Below are 6,580 nucleotides of genomic sequence, written 5' to 3' on the forward strand. Positions count from 1 at the left end.
AGATACAGACTGGAGAGTGTTACAGAGATACAGACTGGAGGGTGTTGCAGAGATACAGACTGGAGGGTGTTACAGTGATACAGACTGGAGGGGGTGACAGTGATACAGACAGAAGGGGGTTACAGAGATACAGACTGGTGGGTGTTACAGTGATACAGACTGGAGGGTGTTACAGTGATACAGACTGAAGGGGGTTGCAGTGATACAGACTGGAGGGTGTTACAGTGATACAGACTGGAGGGGGTGACAGTGATACAGACTGGAGGGTGTTACAGAGATACAGACTGGAGGGTGTTACAGTGATACAGACTGGAGGGTGTTACAGTGATACAGACTGGAGGGGGTTACAGAGATACAGACTGGAGGGTGTTACAGTGATACAGACTGGAGGGTGTTACAGAGATACAGACTGGAGGGTGTTACAGAGATACTGACTGGAGAGTGTTACAGAGATACAGACTGGAGGGTGTTACAGAGATACAGACTGGAGGGTGTTACAGACATACAGACTGGAGGGGGTTACAGAGATACTGACTGGAGAGTGTTACAGAGATACAGACTGGAGGGTGTTACAGAGATACAGACTGGAGGGTGTTACAGACATACAGACTGGAGGGGGTTACAGAGATACAGACTGGAGAGTGTTACAGAGATACAGACTGGAGGGTGTTGCAGAGATACAGACTGGAGGGTGTTACAGTGATACAGACTGGAGGGTGTTACAGAGATACAGACTGGAGGGTGTTACAGAGATACAGACTGGAGAGTGTTACAGTGATACAGACTGGAGAGTGTTACAGTGATACAGACTGGAGGGGTTTACAGTGATACAGACTGGAGGGGGTTACAGTGATACAGACTGGAGGGTGTAACAGAGATACAGACTGGAGGGTGTTACAGAGATACAGACTGGAGGCTGTTACAGTGATACAGACTGGAGGGTGTTACAGTGATACAGACTGGAGGGTGTTACAGAGATACAGACAGAAGGGGGTTACAGTGATACAGACTGGTGGGTGTTACAGTGATACAGACTGGAGGGTGTTACAGTGATACAGACTGAAGGGGGTTACAGTGATACAGACTGGAGGGTGTTACAGTGATACAGACTGGAGGGGGTGACAGTGATACAGACTGGAGGGTGTTACAGAGATACAGACTGGAGGGTGTTACAGTGATACAGACTGGAGGGTGTTACAGTCATACAGACTGGAGGGGGTTACAGAGATACAGACTGGAGGGTGTTACAGAGATACAGACTGGAGGGTGTTACAGAGATACTGACTGGAGAGTGTTACAGAGATACAGACTGGAGGGTGTTACAGAGATACAGACTGGAGGGTGTTACAGACATACAGACTGGAGGGGGTTACAGAGATACAGACTGGAGAGTGTTACAGAGATACAGACTGGAGGGTGTTGCAGAGATACAGACTGGAGGGTGTTACAGTGATACAGACTGGAGGGTGTTACAGAGATACAGACTGGAGGGTGTTACAGTGATACAGACTGGAGGGTGTTACAGAGATACAGACTGGAGGGTGTTACAGAGATACAGACTGGAGAGTGTTACAGTGATACAGACTGGAGGGGGTTACAGTGATACAGACTGGAGGGGGTTACAGTGATACAGACTGGAGGGGGTTACAGTGATACAGACTGGAGGGTGTAACAGTGATACAGACTGGAGGGGGTTACAGAGATACAGACTGGAGGGTGTTACAGAGATACAGACTGGAGGGTGTTACAGAGATACTGACTGGAGAGTGTTACAGAGATACAGACTGGAGGGTGTTACAGAGATACAGACTGGAGGGTGTTACAGACATACAGACTGGAGGGGGTTACAGAGATACAGACTGGAGGGTGTTACAGAGATACAGACTGGAGGGTGTTGCAGACATACAGACTGGAGGGTGTTACAGAGATACTGACTGGAGAGTGTTACAGAGATACAGACTGGAGGGTGTTGCAGACATACAGACTGGAGGGGGTTACAGAGATACAGACTGGAGAGTGTTACAGTGATACAGACTGGAGGGTGTTGCAGACATACAGACTGGAGGGTGTTACAGAGATACTGACTGGAGAGTGTTACAGAGATACAGACTGGAGGGTGTTGCAGACATACAGACTGGAGGGGGTTACAGAGATACAGACTGGAGAGTGTTACAGTGATACAGACTGGAGGGTGTTACAGAGATACAGACTGGAGGGTGTTACAGTGATACAGACTGGAGGGGGTGACAGTGATACAGACTGGAGGGTGTTACAGAGATACAGACTGGAGGGTGTTACAGTGATACAGACAGAAGGGGGTTACAGAGATACAGACTGGTGGGTGTTACAGTGATACAGACTGGAGGGTGTTACAGTGATACAGACTGAAGGGGGTTACAGTGATACAGACTGGAGGGTGTTACAGTGATACAGACTGGAGGGGGTGACAGTGATACAGACTGGAGGGTGTTACAGAGATACAGACTGGAGGGTGTTACAGTGATACAGACTGGAGGGTGTTACAGTGATACAGACTGGAGGGGGTTACAGAGATACAGACTGGAGGGTGTTACAGAGATACAGACTGGAGGGTGTTACAGACATACAGACTGGAGGGGGTTACAGAGATACAGACTGGAGAGTGTTACAGAGATACAGACTGGAGGGTGTTACAGTGATACAGACTGGAGGGTGTTACAGAGATACAGACTGGAGGGTGTTACAGTGATACAGACAGAAGGGGGTTACAGAGATACAGACTGGTGGGTGTTACAGTGATACAGACTGGAGGGTGTTACAGTGATACAGACTGAAGGGGGTTACAGTGATACAGACTGGAGGGTGTTACAGTGATACAGACTGGAGGGGGTGACAGTGATACAGACTGGAGGGTGTTACAGAGATACAGACTGCAGGGTGTTACAGTGATACAGACTGGAGTGTTTTACAGTGATACAGACTGGAGGGGGTTACAGAGATACAGACTGGAGGGTGTTACAGAGATACAGACTGGAGGGTGTTACAGAGATACTGACTGGAGAGTGTTACAGTGATACAGACTGGAGGGTGTTACAGAGATACAGACTGGAGGGTGTTACAGACATACAGACTGGAGGGGGTTACAGAGATACAGACTGGAGAGTGTTACAGAGATACAGACTGGAGGGTGTTGCAGAGATACAGACTGGAGGGTGTTACAGTGATACAGACTGGAGGGTGTTACAGAGATACAGACTGGAGGGTGTTACAGAGATACAGACTGGAGAGTGTTACAGTGATACAGACAGGAGAGTGTTACAGTGATACAGACTGGAGGGGTTTACAGTGATACAGACTGGAGGGGGTTACAGTGATACAGACTGGAGGGTGTAACAGAGATACAGACTGGAGGGTGTTACAGTAAAACAGACTGGTGGGTGTTACAGTGATACAGACTGGAGGGTGTTACAGAGATACAGACTGGAGGCTGTTACAGTGATACAGACTGGAGGGTGTTACAGTGATACAGACTGGAGGGTGTTACAGAGATACAGACAGAAGGGGGTTACAGTGATACAGACTGGTGGGTGTTACAGTGATACAGACTGGAGGGTGTTACAGTGATACAGACTGAAGGGGGTTACAGTGATACAGACTGGAGGGTGTTACAGTGATACAGACTGGAGGGGGTGACAGTGATACAGACTGGAGGGTGTTACAGAGATACAGACTGGAGGGTGTTACAGTGATACAGACTGGAGGGTGTTACAGTGATACAGATTGGAGGGTGTTACAGTGATACAGACTGGAGGTGTTACAGTGATACAGACTGGGGGGTGTTACAGTGATACAGATTGGAGGGTGTTACAGTGATACAGACTGGAGGTGTTACAGTGATACAGACTGGAGGGGGTTACAGAGATACAGACTGGAGGGTGTTACAGAGATACAGACTGGAGGGTGTTACAGAGATACTGACTGGAGAGTGTTACAGAGATACAGACTGGAGGGTGTTACAGAGATACAGACTGGAGGGTGTTACAGACATACAGACTGGAGGGGGTTACAGAGATACAGACTGGAGAGTGTTACAGAGATACAGACTGGAGGGTGTTGCAGAGATACAGACTGGAGGGTGTTACAGAGATACAGACTGGAGGGTGTTACAGAGATACAGACTGGGGGGTGTTACAGAGATACAGACTGGAGGGTGTTACAGTGATACAGACTGGAGGGTGTTACAGTGATACAGACTGGAGGGTGTTACAGAGATACAGACTGGAGTGTGTTACAGTGATACAGACTGGAGGGTGTTACAGAGATACAGACAGGAGGGTGTTACAGAGATACAGACTGGAGAGTGTCACAGTGATACAGACTGGAGAGTGTTACAGTGATACAGACTGGAGGGGGTTACAGTGATACAGACTGGAGGGGGTTACAGTGATACAGACTGGAGGGTGTAACAGTGATACAGACTGGAGGGTGTTACAGTGAAACAGACTGGTGGGTGTTACAGTGATACAGACTGGAGGGTGTTACAGAGATACAGACTGGAGGCTGTTACAGTGATACAGACTGGAGGGTGTTACAGTGATACAGACTGGAGGGTGTTACAGTGATACAGACTGGAGGGGGTTACAGAGATACAGACTGGAGGGTGTTACAGAGATACAGACTGGAGGGTGTTACAGAGATACAGACTGGAGGGTGTTACAGAGATACAGACTGGAGGGTGTTACAGTGATACAGACTGGAGGGTGTTACAGAGATACAGACTGGAGGGTGTTACAGAGATACAGACTGGAGGGTGTTACAGTGATACAGACTGGAGGGTGTTACAGAGATACAGACTGGAGGGTGTTACAGAGATACAGACTGGAGGGTGTTACAGTGATACAGAGTGGAGGGTGTTACAGAGATACAGACTGGAGGGTGTTACAGTGATACAGACTGGAGGGTGTTACAGTGATACAGACTGGAGGGTGTTACAGTGATACAGACTGGAGGGTGTTACAGTGATACAGACTGGAGGGTGTTACAGTGATACAGACTGGAGGGTGTTACAGTGATACAGACTGGAGGGTGTTACAGAGATACAGACTGGAGTGTGTTACAGTGATACAGACTGGAGGGTGTTACAGAGATACAGACTGGAGGGTGTTACAGAGATACAGACTGGAGGGTGTTACAGTGATACAGACTGGAGGGTGTTACAGTGATACAGACTGGAGGGTGTTACAGAGATACAGACAGAAGGGGGTTACAGTGATACAGACTGGAGGGTGTTACAGTGATACAGACTGGAGGGTGTTACAGAGATAACGACTGGAGGGCGTTACAGTGATACAGACTGGAGGGTGTTACAGAGATACAGACTGGAGGGTGTTACAGTGATACAGACTGGAGGGTGTTACAGAGATACAGACAGAAGGGGGTTACAGAGATACAGACTGGTGGGTGTTACAGTGATACAGACTGGAGGGTGTTACAGTGATACCGACTGAAGGGGGTAACAGTGATACAGACTGGAGGGTGTTACAGAGATACAGCCTGGAGAGGGTTACAGTGATACAGACTGGAGGGTGTTACTGTGATACAGACTGGAGGGTGTTACAGTGATACAGACTGGAGGGTGTTACAGTGATACAGACTGGAGGGTGTTACTGTGATACAGACTGGAGGGTGTTACAGTGATACAGACTGGAGGGTGTTACAGTGATACAGACTGGAGGGGGTTACAGAGATACAGACTGGAGGGTGTTACAGAGATACAGACTGGAGGGTGTTACAGAGATACAGACTGGAGGGTGTTACAGAGATACAGACTGGAGGGTGTTACAGAGATACAGACTGGAGGGTGTTACAGTGATACAGACTGGAGGGTGTTACAGTGATACAGACTGGAGGGTGTTACAGTGATACAGACTGGAGGGGGTTACAGTGATACAGACTGGAGGGTGTTACAGAGATAGAGACTGGAGGGTGTTCCAGTGATACAGACTGGAGGGTGTTGCAGAGATAGAGACTGGAGGGTGTTCCAGTGATACAGACTGGAGGGTGTTACAGAGATACAGACTGGAGGGTGTTACAGTGATACAGACTGGAGGGTGTTACAGTGATACAGACTGGAGGGTGTTACAGAGATACAGACTGGAGGGTGTTACAGTGATACAGACTGGAGGGTGTTACAGTGATACAGACTGGAGGGTGTTACAGTGATACAGACTGGAGGGTGTTACAGAGATACAGACTGGAGGGTGTTACAGTGATACAGACTGGAGGGTGTTGCAGAGATACAGACTGGAGGGTGTTACAGTGATACAGACTGGAGGGTGTTACAGAGATACAGACTGGAGGGTGTTACAGAGATACAGACTGGAGGGTGTTACAGAGATACAGACTGGAGAGTGTTACAGTGATACAGACTGGAGGGGGTTACAGTGATACAGACTGGAGGGGGTTACAGTGATACAGACTGGAGGGTGTAACAGAGATACAGACTGGAGGGTGTTACAGTGAAACAGACTGGTGGGTGTTACAGTGATACAGACTGGAGGGTGTTACAGTGATACAGAATGGAGGGTGTTACAGAGATACA

Source organism: Chiloscyllium plagiosum, unplaced genomic scaffold (assembly GCF_037043375.1).
Source record: "Chiloscyllium plagiosum isolate Xiang-an unplaced genomic scaffold, Cpla_swu_hap1 HiC_scaffold_40, whole genome shotgun sequence".
NCBI lineage: Eukaryota > Metazoa > Chordata > Chondrichthyes > Orectolobiformes > Hemiscylliidae > Chiloscyllium > Chiloscyllium plagiosum.